At 37.5% G+C, this 15,735-nt stretch overlaps 1 protein-coding gene across 3 annotated transcripts in view; it reads right to left on the bottom strand.

Annotated features, from left to right (window-relative positions):
- LOC133529508 (C-terminal-binding protein) overlaps positions 1–15,567 on the bottom strand; it is a 106,677-nt gene extending 91,110 nt beyond the window's left edge. For 2 of the 3 annotated variants that reach the window (XM_061867230.1, XM_061867233.1), the window contains exon 1: positions 15,304–15,567. The gene's annotated coding sequence lies outside the window, so the exon portion shown is untranslated. Of the gene's footprint in view, positions 1–14,815; positions 15,043–15,303 lie in introns of those variants that run through there. The other variant, XM_061867231.1, reaches the window with a different exon arrangement.
- Between the last annotated feature and the right edge of the window lie 168 nt (positions 15,568–15,735).

Here is a 15,735-nt window from a genome sequence, read left to right as displayed (position 1 = left end):
TTCTAATATAATTTTTTTCTAAACTGAATAGTTTGCGCGAGAGACACTTCCAAAGTGAAAAAAATGTGTGTCCCCCCCCCCCTGTAACTTCTAAAATAACAGAATGAAAAATTTAAAAAAAATATATGATATACATTACCATGCAAACTTCCACCGAAAATTGGTTTGAACGAGATCTAGTGAATAGTTTTTTTTTAATACGTCAATAAATTAAAAAAAAATTTTTTTCATCAAACCCATACGTGTGGGGTATCTATGGATAGGTCTTCAAAAATGATATTTAGGTTCCTAACATCATTTTTTTCTAAACTGAATAGTTTGCGCGAGAGACAGTTCCAAAGTGGTAAAATGTGTGTCCAAAGGGGTAAAATGTTGAACAAGATCTAGCAAGTAGATTTTTTTTAATACGTCTTAAATGGTACGGAACCCTTCATGCGCGAGTCCGACTCGCACTTGGCCGCTTTTTTTCACCTTGTATAGTCGCCTCGTGCCCACTGCGCGCCCACAATAAAATACGATTAAGTTGTTACTACGTGGCTATGTGCCTAGGTATAAAAAGAAGCTAAGAACGTGTCATTCTGAGTTACTTGAAAGCGTTACCCAAAGCAATATAATTTGAGTTACGAAAACGTCTATTGTACCTCATTCCGGCCCACCCCCACTCCACTCCATTAGGCTGGTGGGAGACGCCCCACCGCTGACCTACCTATTAAAATTGTAATTACCAGCCAGCTTTGTGTATTATTGTTCAAATTAATGTTTATCGATTTCCCGAGGCGCAGGAACATTAATTACTCTTTCTGTGTGAAATGTGATTTCGTGTTTTTCTTAGTAAATTGTAACTGAAATGTTTTAAATTACTTTATAGAAGAAATTAAATATTTATCCTAAGTACTAAACTAACCCATTGTAAGATACATTACCCCTTTAACTTATTGCGCCCAGAAACTGAATAAAGAGCAGGCATATTTTTCCGCAACGACGTTTAAAAATTGAAACTTAATTTGGTTTTCGTCTCGGCCTAAGCCTTAGACAAGTCACCTAACCATCTCATACCACCTACAGAACGTTATACCTTTACACCTATCTGGCTATATTCAGAACACAGCGCACACAAAGCATCCTTGAACAATAGCTAATGTGATTTCGGCACAAAGGAGGGTGCCGCAGGACCAGGGACGTCTTGCCCCTCGGGTCCTTTCGGATGTTTCCCCGTCGACAATAACCGAGATCCGAGATATGACCTTGTTTGGTCCCCTCGGAAGTCTCACTTATCAAGGTCTCGAGTTCGTCGTGTGCTTCATTTCATTTGTAAAGAAATCCCAATTCTGTTTTCAAGTGTTATGAGTGACTTGTCAAGTGGGGGACATGTTTATAGGCACATGCACTGTTAAAGAAGCAATATTTGTGTACTCACCTAATTGTTCAGTTATCACTGTTATCAGTATACAACAGCTCTGATATTGTTTGAATTTTACAATACACAGGTTTAAAAGAAGCAAAAATCGATTAGGCTAATAGGTTTTATACTTAGTAAATTTCGTTTTCTCACGCAGAAAACAATACAAGCTTACCGATGTTTGTAAACATATCTTGTTTAGGAAAAAACTACCAAGTTGTGTTACATTCAATAAGCTTACTTTACATACTATTTTATGTTTTTTGTCGCTCTGAAATGGCACTAAACTGTTTCAAATTAAAATATGCCCATATTTTTATGCAGCAATCACAGCGGGGGCGTGTGCCGCAATGTAAAATGTAAGGTTGTCTAAAAATACACGTTACGCCGCAAATCTACGAGCGGATTTTTTGCCACATTCACTCTGATTTGTGTGCTGCCGTGACGTAATTTCGCGTATTTAAATACGGAACATGACGCTTTTAATTGCTATTTACATTACATTTCAGATTAATTAATGTGTGAATTTCATTGGTGTTTCACGATCCCCACTGAGATTTTTGCAATCGTATTGATTTGACGATTCATCTCATTGCGACCCCTCATACCTCTCGCAGCGATATATGTCAATTGTCGAGATGCATTGAAAACAAAATCACACAGTTAAAGCCTGTATACGCCACACATGCACACAATTCATCGCGTTACTGCAGGCTATCGCTGTCAAATAAACCTAGTTTATGTTGCTTAATAACCCAATTAAAACGCATATTCCGCATTATTGCAGTGATTGTTATTATTCATCATTATGGTTCAGATTAGGCATAAAGCATGTCATGCATTTGTTTTGACAACACGGTCGTTGAGAGTTATGTGGCCAGAAAAATCACGCGTAGGCGAGCATGTGCACTGCTGTATACATAACACAGTTGGCTAAGTGCTCAATTGGGCGCTTGCATTCTTCGTTCATTTGTAATCAGCGGTTAAGAACTGTTAAGACTTAGTCTTATGTTATTTCCAATTCCTAAGGGCAGGTATTATGTACAAAGTCTACTTGAAACCGGTATTCTGATATCGTTGTCTTTATACGACTATTAAACTCTCCCAGTTATATTAAAACATTAGGTTTACATCAGCTACCGGTATTTATCGACAAAATTTATTCTCAGCATAAATCCTTCAATAACAACCTTTATCGTTTCCCACAGTTTATCGTATAACAAGCCCTAACACGTAATTAAACACTTGTTTGCACTGTACGCACCATCGTCAACAGTAAATAGCCATTCGTAGACCTTATTGCAACAGCATAAGACCTTCCAATGGTCAGTTAGATGTGCAAAATCGGCTGAGTTTTTGCCTGTTTCCCCGGTCCGGTTTTTTACGATTTCCGCCTATTCGGCCGGTTAATGAAAGCCGGAGAGATGGAATGGCTAATTGGATTCCGTTTTGTATCGGAAACCGCTGGCTCTCCCGTGTACGCTATTCCCGAGCAATCGTCTCTGACCGACCAGTAGATTTATAACCGCTAAATGCCCAAGCACGCGTAATAAGAGTTCCCAGTTTAATGGTTTTCTTTAAGCGATTGCTTGGAAAGTAATGAGAATAAAACCCCGTGCATCCGACAGCACGTTATTCGCCTTTCAAGTATACGTTAGATATTTTTATTGAAAGCTTTGTTAGTTCGATTTCATTATTCAGGCTACCGTGTGTATTTCTATGTGATTCTTGTTTTTCTTTACATTTCACGTTATCGTTCGTTAAACACATGCTTACATAATTAATGAGTCGGAAAGGGCCTTTGGAAAGTTTTCCGGAAGATTACATGTAGTTATACAGAATTTTACAGTATACAGTACTATCGTATTGAACATATATGGCAGTAGCGCCTTATTGATTAACGAAAGTACCTAAGTACTATTTTGCTTGAAAACGGCACGTTTATACTCTTACCGATATTCAATAACGCTTTCTATTCGGCAAAAATGCAAACCACCGCGATAGCAATCGAAGTAATTTATTCTACAGCTCCGTACCATCGCAAACGCCATAACATCAGCAAAAAAGAACATTACAAGGAAAACAAGCTACCAAAGTCGCGCGTCGAATTTGATCTAGAGCTCTGCTGAGTCACATAAGTGGGAGGGGCGAAGGGGGGAAACTCAGCCACCTATTGTAAGTATTGTGGTGGCTGGCAGTTGTTTTTGCGCGTCAGAGGCAGAGCTGACGCGGTCGCTAGGCTTTTAAACCTTGAATGGGCTAAAGATGCTTTGTGAGCGCTTTGTGGAATCTGCAAGTGATGGCTTTTGTTGTCTTTGAACTACGCACAGGTGAAGACACGCGTTCATTAAGGCTTTAAATGATTTTGAAATAAGGACAGTTACGATTGGTCAAAAACGTTGTAGTGAATGATGTAGGTAGCTACACCCGAGGCTCTAAAAAACTGCATCAGTACATCTCGTATGGTGCTTGCAATGGGCACTAGTTAGTTAGTGCTTCTGGGCATTTTCCGCAAATCGACAACCATTGTGCCTATTTTGCGTGAAACGAGGTAGCGCTACTCTAACCACCCCAGCTCCTCCACGAAGCCTTGAAGGTTGCTAATTGCCTCTCCTAGTGTGCACGGATTCCCTGGGTATTTGTTCCTGTATACTTCTACCTGTTTGCAGTCTAGGAGAATATGTTTTGTTGTTTCTTCTTCTTCCATGCACGCTCTGCACATGGGGCTGTCTGTTTTACCCATATTGTGTAGGCATGGGTAAAACAGACAGCCCCTATATTTGCCAGCCAATGGGCACTATATTTTTGAAGAAAACTTCATAGTCATAAATTTTAGCGTATCTAGCGTAATTAGATCGTATTGCAGGCAGCATACGATCTGTATAAAGAATGTATAGGAAACATTTTTATTATATTTCTTTTATTCTAATCGCTTAGATATACACTTACTAAATCGGTTCCGTTTAATGGAACCGAGCCTTTCAAGCCAACTGTATCAAATAAAGGCTTTAACAAAAAACAACATACAAGGATGATTCAGCGGGGAAGTTTGCAACTATAATGGGCAATTACTTAGCGAAGAAGTTGCTCACGGCTCATCGGGGAACTGTTACTGTTGGAATTTTATTTTTATCGTATTTAACAACTCTCCGCTGTGGGTTAAGGGTTACGAATTTAAGTTTTAAAAGAATAATTCACGATTTGCCGAGGTTTTCTCATGAGCAGTGGAGACTTTTAAAAATGGAGTTTTGTTCTTAGGGGCCGCCGCGACGTGTGCTTTTTGCACCCGACTTTGTATACAAATAAGTTGGGTGCCATTTTGTTATCTTGCTCATGTGATAAATAAAAGTTATGCAAACATATAATTTAATTCCGGAACATTTTTTTCTAGAAACGTTATGTAAAAAATTATACAGATACACATTTTTTATCAATGCCGTATTGTTGTTGAACGATGACATGACTAAGATGGTTTAAAGACAAACAAATACGATTATGCTTGAATCGACCGGCATTTTGGGTCGGCAGGTTATCGGAGAAAAATAAATAACGGATACGATGTTATAAAAATAGTCGTATCCATGAAGCTTATTCATTAAGGACTGCTATCAAGGCACATTATCTTGGGGTCGTAAACTCATGTCGTATCATTTGTGTACGAGATATTCTGTAATTTAACTGCCGAATAATTAAGTTGCGATAGCAATTACACTGCAAAACAAATTATTGTTATTTTGGGTGGACGAGGTGTTCAAAATGATGTGGGCGCCACTTTATTATTGGGACAGTAAAATCGTGTAAAAATTTCGCCGGTGGCTGAACTGAACATACTAGAGTAAAATATAAACCGTGTGTTGGCAGTTTGTTGCTCTCATGTTTAGCTTTTTCATACCATGTATCGAATATTCGTCACCTTTAGCCGATAGTCGTCGTTTAAGCGTGTAAAGCTGATAAATCCATTTTAAAATTTATTTATTTTTAACTTTGATGTCTATAAAAAAGATACAAATTTCTGTTTTCTAAAATGGATTTGGCAGGTTTACATTTAGCTAACGTTGTATTGTACGGCGCTGTTATCATCAAATCGCTTGCCAACATCACCGCAACTCGTTAAAATTTGCTTGCGTGAAAAGTACAACAGTTCCCTATCTGCTGCGTAGCAGTCAACAGCGGTCACCACTTATTTAAATGTTGATAGTGCGTGGTGCAACTAGACCTTAACGCACCCGAAGTCTGGTTTGCCAGTATTTCTAAACTTTTAACGTTCATCATGAACAATCGTCGATTGCATCGGCCCCTAATTGACACTTCTAGAAATGTCTCCTATTTGATCGATCAGTCGTGATTTCTCCTACGCGTTTGCTGACTTAGATATTCAAGTACCTACGTACACTCGCCAACAATTTTCCGCTGACGCAAACTAAACTAGTTCGATCCAGTTCCACGGAATTGTTTTCCGAAGTGGTCTGGCTGCTTTTATAGAAATGTCATTTCTGATCGTAAATTTCCATTATGGCACCGTCGGGTGATAGGAGATTTTTAGAAATTATTTTCACGTTCCGTTTTCGATTGAATATTAGCGTTCGAAAATGCTTTACGGTTTTTAGTTTCTTACTACATGACCAAATATTTAGAACAACAAAAAATAACCCAACTGGGCCAGTACAATTTTTTTTTTTACTGAGACTTCACATCATTAATTAATTCATACCAATAATTAGGGTTGCCATCTCTAAAATTTGGAAACCAGGACAAGACGCGTGAAATCTCCGGATTTTAGCGTCCAGAACCCGGACATGTCAACAGGTTTTTTAAACAGGTTGTGCGTGTGTCGCGGGCGACCTGAGAATTAAATTTTTAAACCCGGAATACAAATGAAGCCCCCCGGACGCTCCCCGGATGCCCTCTAAACTAGGACAAATCCGGGGAAACCCGGATGGCAACCCTACCAATAATGTTTGTACAGAATGAATTCCTAAAAGTGTCTTATAACGATGTATTTAAACGTGTCATTAGCACACAAACGTGTGAAGTCAGGCAACAGCTAAACTCAATTAAATATTGTGTAACCGACAAACGCTTATTCAGCATAATTCTCTTCCTAAAACTTAAACTAGAAATCCAATAAAGCGTTGTTGCGGTATCTGCAGAAAACCAGCGCAGTCAGCGTTCCTTTTATGAGCTGGTTCGTGCTTGCGAGGCGGGGACAGGGGTATCACTAAAATAGCTTAGCGAGTAGAAGGCTTCTGCCAAACCAGTTATCTGACTACACAATCTTGTTATGGAACTCGGGATAATGGTTACACTGGTTGAAGGGAGACACAGACTCGCTAGCGCTCGCGATGGCAATGGGAACGCATGGACAGTAAAAAACAGCTGACGTGACAACGTCGGCTTAATCGTATCTAATGGCGATAGATGCGTAAATTGGCGATTCGTGTTGCACGTAAATTGGCTTTTGCGTCATTAGTCGATCGTAGATAGATACAGATTAGCTCACACCTGAAAACATAATACTATACGATACGACAGCATCTCTCTTGCAGTATTGAAGGGACAGAGGAGGAGATACGCCAATCTAACGCCAAAATGGTATCGTCTTGGCTCGTCTCAATCGTTTTTTTGTCAAGTTCTTAAATTCGTCCCGTTCTGCTTTCGCTTCTAGCCAAGACGATACCGCCAAAATGGCTAAATCTCTTTTTACATGCTTATGATTAGTTTTAGCAAATAGTTTTTGCTAAAAATAATTATAAGCCAAACTTTAACCCTGTATTCCTAGAACTAATTTTCGTCGGAACTCCTACTGATTGAAATTAGCAGAAGACATTCTAGATCCTTAACTAGACTGTCTTCTGCTAATTTCAATCAGTAGGAGTGACATTTCCAGTGTGTAGGAAGGAAACGACCCATTGACCATGTATGTGTCAAAAGTCCTCTCGCTGTCTCCTAACGACTTCCTGATACTTCCAACTCGGCATCGTGAAAAATGAACTTTGATCGCATAATTGACACTACAAGATAATTATGCGCAAAAATTACTTACAACGCACCATTTATGCATACTAACGATATTTCTATGTTAATCGAGAGCTTGCGTGTGACACTTTTTGCGAGGGAATATTGAGAAGGATTAATCGTCGATTTGTGCTAATGCTTTTTGACTTCGATGGCTGATAATTAATTACATGTCTCGAATATAGCCTTACTTAGATTTTAATGACTACTTGTACTTGCTAGGGATCGATATATTTTAAAATCAGAAATTTTAAAATAAAATAAACATCTGATAGGCGCTTGGAAATTCCTTTTCCAGTTAACCTTTAATGACGTATGCCGATTGGATAGTTAATAGTATTTTATGCAACAGTTGTATAAGAAGGGTCAAAAAGGCGAGTGGCGTGAGTTACAATGTGAGCCGGAGCCGAAGGCGTAGGCGAACATTGTAAAGGAATACGCCACGAGAATTTTTTGACCTACTTATACAACGTTGCATACAATATTTTTCCTACGAGTCAACAAAAATAAATCTTAATTTAGGTAAACAAATTACAGCAAAAGTATATAGCCAAGACGCGCGAGCATACCTTGTTACGCGTCCGGCCCGCCCCGGACCGCAGCCGGCCGGTCAGCGACACCTCCTCGTAACTCATGAGGCCCTGGTACTTGCTACTTGCTAAATTAATTTTTTGGACAGTTTTTTCTCAATTTTGGCCACCGTAGCCTACGGAGATTAACAAGCAACGCTAAGCGGTCTTCGTAGTCTATGGGTGTTGCTATATTACGGGTGTCACATGCGTGATTCTGACTTATGAAGTAATTATTTTTACTATGCAACAAAATGAATATTTTGTAAGTTGGCAGCAATGCACTTAGTTTAAAACTGTATTCGTTTTGGTTTTGTTAGGTTGGTAGCCATTAATCGCAGTAACGTTATAGCTTATAAAGCACAAGAGCTTTTATGAGGAATAGACAATATAGACTTTTCTTGAAATCTTTTATGTATGTTCTTATATTCGTGTTAATGAATGCATAAATGACAGATAACAGTAGAGGAGTAGGAAAAAATATTTTACAGTACATATGGGGCTACTTTATAGCACTAGTGCGAGAAGTAGCATATTACGTTACTGTGTCGAACATTTAAAGGGCCATATGTACTGTAAAACGTTGTACGATACATGTGCGAATAGGTAATTCGCAACTCGTGTCGATTTAAAACACTCCCTTCGGTCGTGTTTTAATTTATCGCCACTCGTTTCGAATTTCCTATTTTTCGCACTTGTATCGTAATGTACTAATAAATATCTATTCCTCTCATACAAGGAATTTTAATGCGAAAAACGTTTTTTCTAGATGCTCCAATTACGTAGGTACGTGACGCTTGGCAATCCTACTGCGCTTATGTTGCTTTTCCTGAAAATAACACATCAGTCATTTTGTTTCTAAATTAACAAATGTCAGAAAAAGCCCCCCTACGCGTTACTGTATTTCACTGTAGAAATAATGTGGACAATAAAATATCAAGTAAGACTTAAGGTAAAAATGTTGAATGCTATGCTTATACAGAATTCCACGCAGCGAACACATAAAAAATAATAATAAAACCAAGCCACATCAAGTTAGCTTCATAATTTAAAGGAGAGATGACAAAGTACGCCAATAAAAGCACGTATCGATGTGTTGATAACTTTTGTTCGGAACGCTTTGGTTCTTAAGTACTTGCCAGATTCCATTATATCTTGAACTTCTTATTCGTAGCTATTATATCCAGCATTATGCTGGTTTGCCTTTACCCATTTGCTTGGTAAGCATTTAAATGCAGTGTGTTCCCATTGCTTACAGAATTGAAAGCTCAAGTAAACCAGTTTAAGGGCGCTCTCCGATTGTTAATCTGAAAGTTAGAATTACATTGGTTTTTATGAGCCCTTGTATCGCCTGCTTTTAATAGGCAGAGAGAACACACAGGGCTATGCATGTGTGAGTGGCGTTGATTGTAGGCGGGTATTTAAAAGGAACGCAATCGATAGCCGATCAAGCGGCCGAGCCGGTTGTACCACTGTTCACATGTGTGTATGTGTGTGTGGACAGCACACACACACACACACGCGTGAAACGGATGTGGCGGGAGTACGACTATTTATTGAGAGATTCGCAATGTAATAACCACTCAAGTTGAAGCTACCAAGATTTTAATCTACAGAAACCATAAAATACACGACCATACGTATTTAAAGCCAAAACTATTATGGTATAGCGTGAAGTTATTTGAAAATCCTAAGCCATTTAAAACTATTAGCTCGAAGTTTGAATTTTAATCATTGTAATTTTATTAGTATGAAGTATCTAATAACTGAACTTGGGAACGGAAACAAATTATTTATTTTAAACATGCGGCATCCCAAATTCTCACCTGGTGAGAACCTTTACAGAAATCGATTAAATCCAGTAGTATCAATGCTAATTGAATACCTTTGAATTGACACCTTTTGTGGTCGCAAAAATTAACTTTCGGGACCCTAAAATAGACAAGATACACGATTCAAACGGTGAAGGGTCACGCGTTATGCTTGATTCTAGGGGTAATAAAAAGGTCAAATGACATCTCTACCCTCAGGTGGGATCGTGTCTAAGGATTACAAGCAAGCAAACGACCTTTGAATGTAGAAATCACTGCTGATCTAGTTCAAATTGGTGCACCATACCACTACTCAATACAAGCTTGGCTGTGTGATGAAGCTTTGCAACTGGAGCACAGTGAGCGATTCAAAAGATTGTAGGTTGTAATAACGTTGAGTTACAAGTTGCTTTCTTTAAAGAAGGATATTTATTTTTGATTCCCTCATGTCGCGAAGCGCCACCTACCCAGATCGTTAACGCACGACACAAGGGCCTACCGCGGAAATCGAAATCACGTTATCTGCTTTCTATCACTCGAAGAGTGATAGAGACAGATTTTTAACGTAATGTCGAGTTTTGCGGTAGACTGTTTGCCCATACTAACGAACGTCCGTTATTTAAATTAAGCAGGCCAACAAAACGGTCGGCAATTATATGCAGCACATTGCGTGGCCACGATTGCTGGTTGCAATAAAACACGCATATATTCGTTACACATTATTAGATTAGGTAAATACGTCAGGTATGATTAAAAAATCAGAGATTTACGTCAGAAATATAACAATAATAATAACATTATTGCCAGTTAACAAACAACGCATTTTAGATAAATTGATAATGTGTAATTTTTAGGCCGAGGGTCCCATTTTGTCGATAAGGAGTTATTGGTTCCTAAACATACATATAACATTAAGCTATATAATTGGTAAAAGAATGGAGTGGAGTGGAGTGTAGTGTCTATGTATAAAAGGTTTTATTTTTAGCTATACGAGTGAAAAAGCAATAACAGAAAACGAAGTAATAAGAACGCGTGTGTGTAGACAATTTTGAACGCCTTGTCTGCTTGATTACTTCCGATTGCACTTTCCATATCAGTACGGCACATAGTTACAGGGGCACTCCTAACGATAAAGTATTCGTATCTAGTAAATAATTGTGATAAGATTATAACACGAGTCTATGGTACTGTCTTATCATGTTATCATTCACAAAACAATGTCTTAACTGTACCTATTATACCTTAACCTTAATACGCATAACTACCTACGCCCTACCTACAAAGTCAAAGATCATATACATTATTTAGGTAGTCTGTGAACACCCTACACGACACGACGCAACGCGGTCCAAGTTACACCACTATCTAGTATATCTGCAAGTGCCTATACTTCTCGACTTCGTAGCATAGACGACTGCCTGTAGATTCCACATACTAACATATTATCAATTTATCAGTCAGGCTCCCGCCAACGCGATCATTCAGTTATATCTTACTGCCCCGCTTTTTACCACAATAACTCATTTTTACCACTGGAACTCTTGTTTTCTTTGGTTATTTACTCTCAATCTGAGCGGCACTCATACTAAATAATAAACATAAAAAGGGTGTTAAGCACCATTCGTCTCGCATCGCGCGCCCTTTCATTCAAAAGGATGTGTGTATCCGCATTTTGGAGCATCCTGGCACTCCTACAGAAGAGAACGTACGAATAGGTCTACTGCCTTGTAGACTACCCATCTGTTAAAAAAAGATGGATATAGTTCGTCTGAGATAACTCTGCGCCGTGCCTATTTCGCGCGCCAGACGCGAGTTATTGTCGCAAAAATAATAAGAACTAACGAATTTGAATGACTTTTTTGAATCGACAGTCGTTGATGTATAACGCCATTAAGACATTGACAACCAGCAACCTGATAGGCGGATTAACTACTATAGGTACTTTTCGCTACAAAGCAGATAAATGGCGTTAATTCGTTAAAAAGTAAAAAATAGAATGACATAGCAAAAGTAGCGGGGGCCAACTGGATCTGGGAGGCCCCAAGACCGCAAAAAAATGGAAAAAGCTGGAGGAGGCCTATACCTCTTTAAGAGGGTTCTGGTGTAATTTTCTTTGAGTACAAATTAGGTTAATCCTAGGTTCAGTTAAAAGTATTTTTACATTTTTATTGTTAACCAGAAATTAAAGGCTTTTTTATTTATTTTTATATAAAGTAGGAATGGGCTTTAGTGAATAAATAATTGCTTCATCTAACGGGCAAGTCTTCGCATTATACGTATACGTATAGGAAGACAGGTCGAGGCGAGCCGAAGCGCAACTCTGCGTCTTTGTTTACGACACACTCGCGCTATCTTGCACACAGCCGTACAGTTACTATACATACACGTAACATGACTATAGTTATACTGTTTCCTCCTAGTTGGCGAAATGTGTTGCGGTGTCGCTAGGGTTATCGGACGTTCGGATTTTTCCTGATACAAATGAAATTATCAGGATTGGTGATCTAACTAGCTTCTCGCCGCGACTTCGGCTCCCTGTTAAGTTTAACTACTCCCGTAGTAACTATTATCCCGATTTCACCCCCAGTGTGTCCTTATGCAAGTTAATAAGGTATATAACATATTTCACTCAGAATAGCCGTTTTTGTGTGATTTGCTTTCTTAATTGTAATATTAGTTGGATAAGTGGACTAGGTACATGGAAAGCTTATTAAACGCGGTGACTTCAAAGTTGGTAGAAAACATTGTAACAATTGCCGACTATGTTTATTATTTCTTCGTTGTTCTCGATTTAATACTAGTTAGACTGCGCTATTTTGTCATCAAAAGTACTGATTATTAATCAAATTAAAATAGTCCATGGCAACCCTAGGTAGGATTAGGTACCTGTAATAATTATTAGGGTGGGTATTACGTACATTAGAATTCTAACAAATTCAGCCAGAATTCGGTGACGAAAATGTTAAGAATGGAGGCCATATGGAAAATTGACGTTCTGGGATAACTCGTGGAAACTTGGATGATGGACATTTCATGAATATTCAGCAAGCAATTTGTGGATTGTTTCGGAGTTTCATCATGATTAAAATTTGCTGGAATACGTAATTTTATTTCGCTTATTGTTATGTAGAACTTATTTAGCACGTATGATGTATTTATTTGTAATACGTGTGCAAAATGAGCAACTTGATGACAGCAACAAATTTAGTACCTAGGTAGGATTTCTAAAGACCATCTGGTCGATCTTATGAATTATTTATTGGCATCTGCCATCATGGGAATCTTCGGTTTTATCTACAGTTTTAAATGGTATAAGATATAATTAAAATACATCCACATAATTATTAGGATGTCACTTCTGAAAAAACAATGACAAAGTTAAAGAGTAAATTTCTAGATTCACAAAGTAGTTGTAGGTATTTACAATTGTTTGTATTAAATAAACATCTGTGTAGCCTCCTAAACGCTAAAGTGTATGAACGATAAATGTGGTGTGTGACAGTTACTTATCTGTTATTATTATTACCTACCATAATCTAGTCATAATTATAACTATACATGACGCGTTTATTCTAACTAAAAATAGTTTCTTCCTCTTGCTATTATTATTTATTTACTGTTAGTAGGTATTTTATAAAAAAAAAACTTGGTCACAGGCTTTTTAAAATGAGAAGTTAGAAAAGGCTCACAACAAAAAGCAATATTTAACATTATGTAAACTGTAGTAAAGTATAGATAAATAATTACAATACACACCAAGGAAACATATACAATACACGTAGTGAAAACACTGTGATCATGTTTATTTTTCTTACACAATAATTAGTTATTACTAATTACAAACATAATAACAAGCTGTCATAAAGGTTTCTTATATAGGTATTTCAATTAACATGACACAGGAATCTCAGTCATTTAAAGTATCTATAAAATACTATTGTAGATAATTTATTATTGTTTGTCCTATGACTACACCAACAATCAATCTACCTTAGGAAATATGCTAAAGAGAGTAAGAAGGGGATATAGACAAATACTACAAAATGATAGGTTAATTAGATGTTAGATACAATTAAAAAAAATTGATATTTATTTAAAACAGATGACTGCAATCTTCCGAGTTGTAAAGTTTGAAAAGAGTTAAATTACTTTTTGGGAACCATCATAATTCCAAACAGAATTCAATTGTAATTTCATAACTTTGTTACAAGCAAAATACAAAAGAATGTCCAAATGACAATAATGCTTTTGAGAAGTCATAATAATTCTATTTCTTCAAGAAATTTAATTTACATTTTATCATAACTTTACCTTTTCAGATGATTAGAGCCTTTGAATACCGCTTTCATAAGAAACTCTGCAGAACAAATTAAAAGAAACTTTGAAAGAATTTTAAACAACAGTAAAACCTTAAACAAATACCAAAGCTAAATAGGTAATAATGAAAGGCAAAGTTTTAAATGAAATCCATTGAAAGTTTATACCCAATTCAAAGTTAGTTGAGCGAGAAGTCGGCACTAATTTAACTTCTGTGGGGGACAGAACAATGGCAGACTACTTTATCTGGTATTTTGCTAATATAATGTATCCTGTTTGGAAAACAATTTCAAAAGAAACTTACTTCTATGCGGGTATTTACCTCTATCTGTTATCTATGAAACATTCCCAGTGAATTACTGATACTGTGGAATCAATGAAAGTACAATTTCTTACAATTACATCAAGATAAATGAGGCAGATGTCTTAGCTGTAGGTGTAAGAAATGAATGTCAGCTTTCTCAACTTACATAAGTTTTAAAGTTTCTTCATTAATAAAACAACCCTACCTGAAAAAGGAAACTTGGTCAATAGAATGTCTAAAATGTACTAAGATACAGTTCAGAAACAGATCTTGCTTTAATTTCTTGCAAGAATTCCAACAAGCCAGTTAGCTAGAGAAAATTGGTTTTACAGCAGCTTTGAAGTTTTAATGGAATAAATTATCTCGACTTTTTATTTTCTAAACTTTCATAATGACTTACCTTTAGGCTAAAACTTGGGAGTGGGAATCCAAATGCATGTTTAAACCACACCAGCTTATATCTACAAACAAGGTTCTACGGTAACGCACTATCTGATCAACATTCACTTATGTACTACAATTCACTACACGAAGTTTAATGACGGACTAGGTCAGCGTAACAATTATGAGCTGATCGCGACCGCGTGCTCGACGCCAAGCGACGTCTAGCTAAACTCAATTCACGAGCGACACGTTTGATACGCGGCCGAGTTTGTGACGCGGCGGCGTCGCAGTCGCGGGCGGGCACAATGTCGGCCGCCAGCCGGAGTCGAACACCATCAATCTCGGAGTCCGCGCCGCGCCAAACCTCACACCGCGTCGATGACGCTACCACATTTACTTCAAGATTTACGCTTATACTATCATATCTAACTGTAAAAAAACTTCACATAACTAATCATAATCACAAAAACTCCTTTTTTAATACTAATTTAACAGAAAACTTACCGTAAATACGCCGAATCCAACAACAAAGAGTCACCAGCCACGCGCTCCAATTATAGGGCACACACAAATCACGATAGCACTTACAATATATGTAATTATATTACACAGTATAGTTTGTTATGTCGGTGGTGTCTATGCAAAATAATATTTAACAAAGTTTTACAGTTTTTCGTAGCAATAAACACTTAACAGAGAAAATAAACCCTCAACCACCGCCAGCGACGTACAAAATGGCGGATTTGCGTAACGAAAGTGACGCGCGTCGGCGCTATGAAACGAAGATGCTCGAATCCAATTCACGCATACAACGTTTTTAGTGATGCCAGTATATTGATTCTTTTTCAATAATAAAAAAATATGGTTAAATTTTCTTTAAAAAAATATGATGTTATGTTTTTGATCTATTAAAATTAAATGTTTCGAAAGATCTTT

This window comes from Cydia pomonella, chromosome 21 (assembly GCF_033807575.1).
Source record: "Cydia pomonella isolate Wapato2018A chromosome 21, ilCydPomo1, whole genome shotgun sequence".
In the NCBI taxonomy this organism is placed as follows: domain Eukaryota; kingdom Metazoa; phylum Arthropoda; class Insecta; order Lepidoptera; family Tortricidae; genus Cydia; species Cydia pomonella.
The sequence above is the reverse complement of the archived record's forward strand: the minus strand, read 5'-3'. Positions and strand labels throughout refer to the sequence as shown.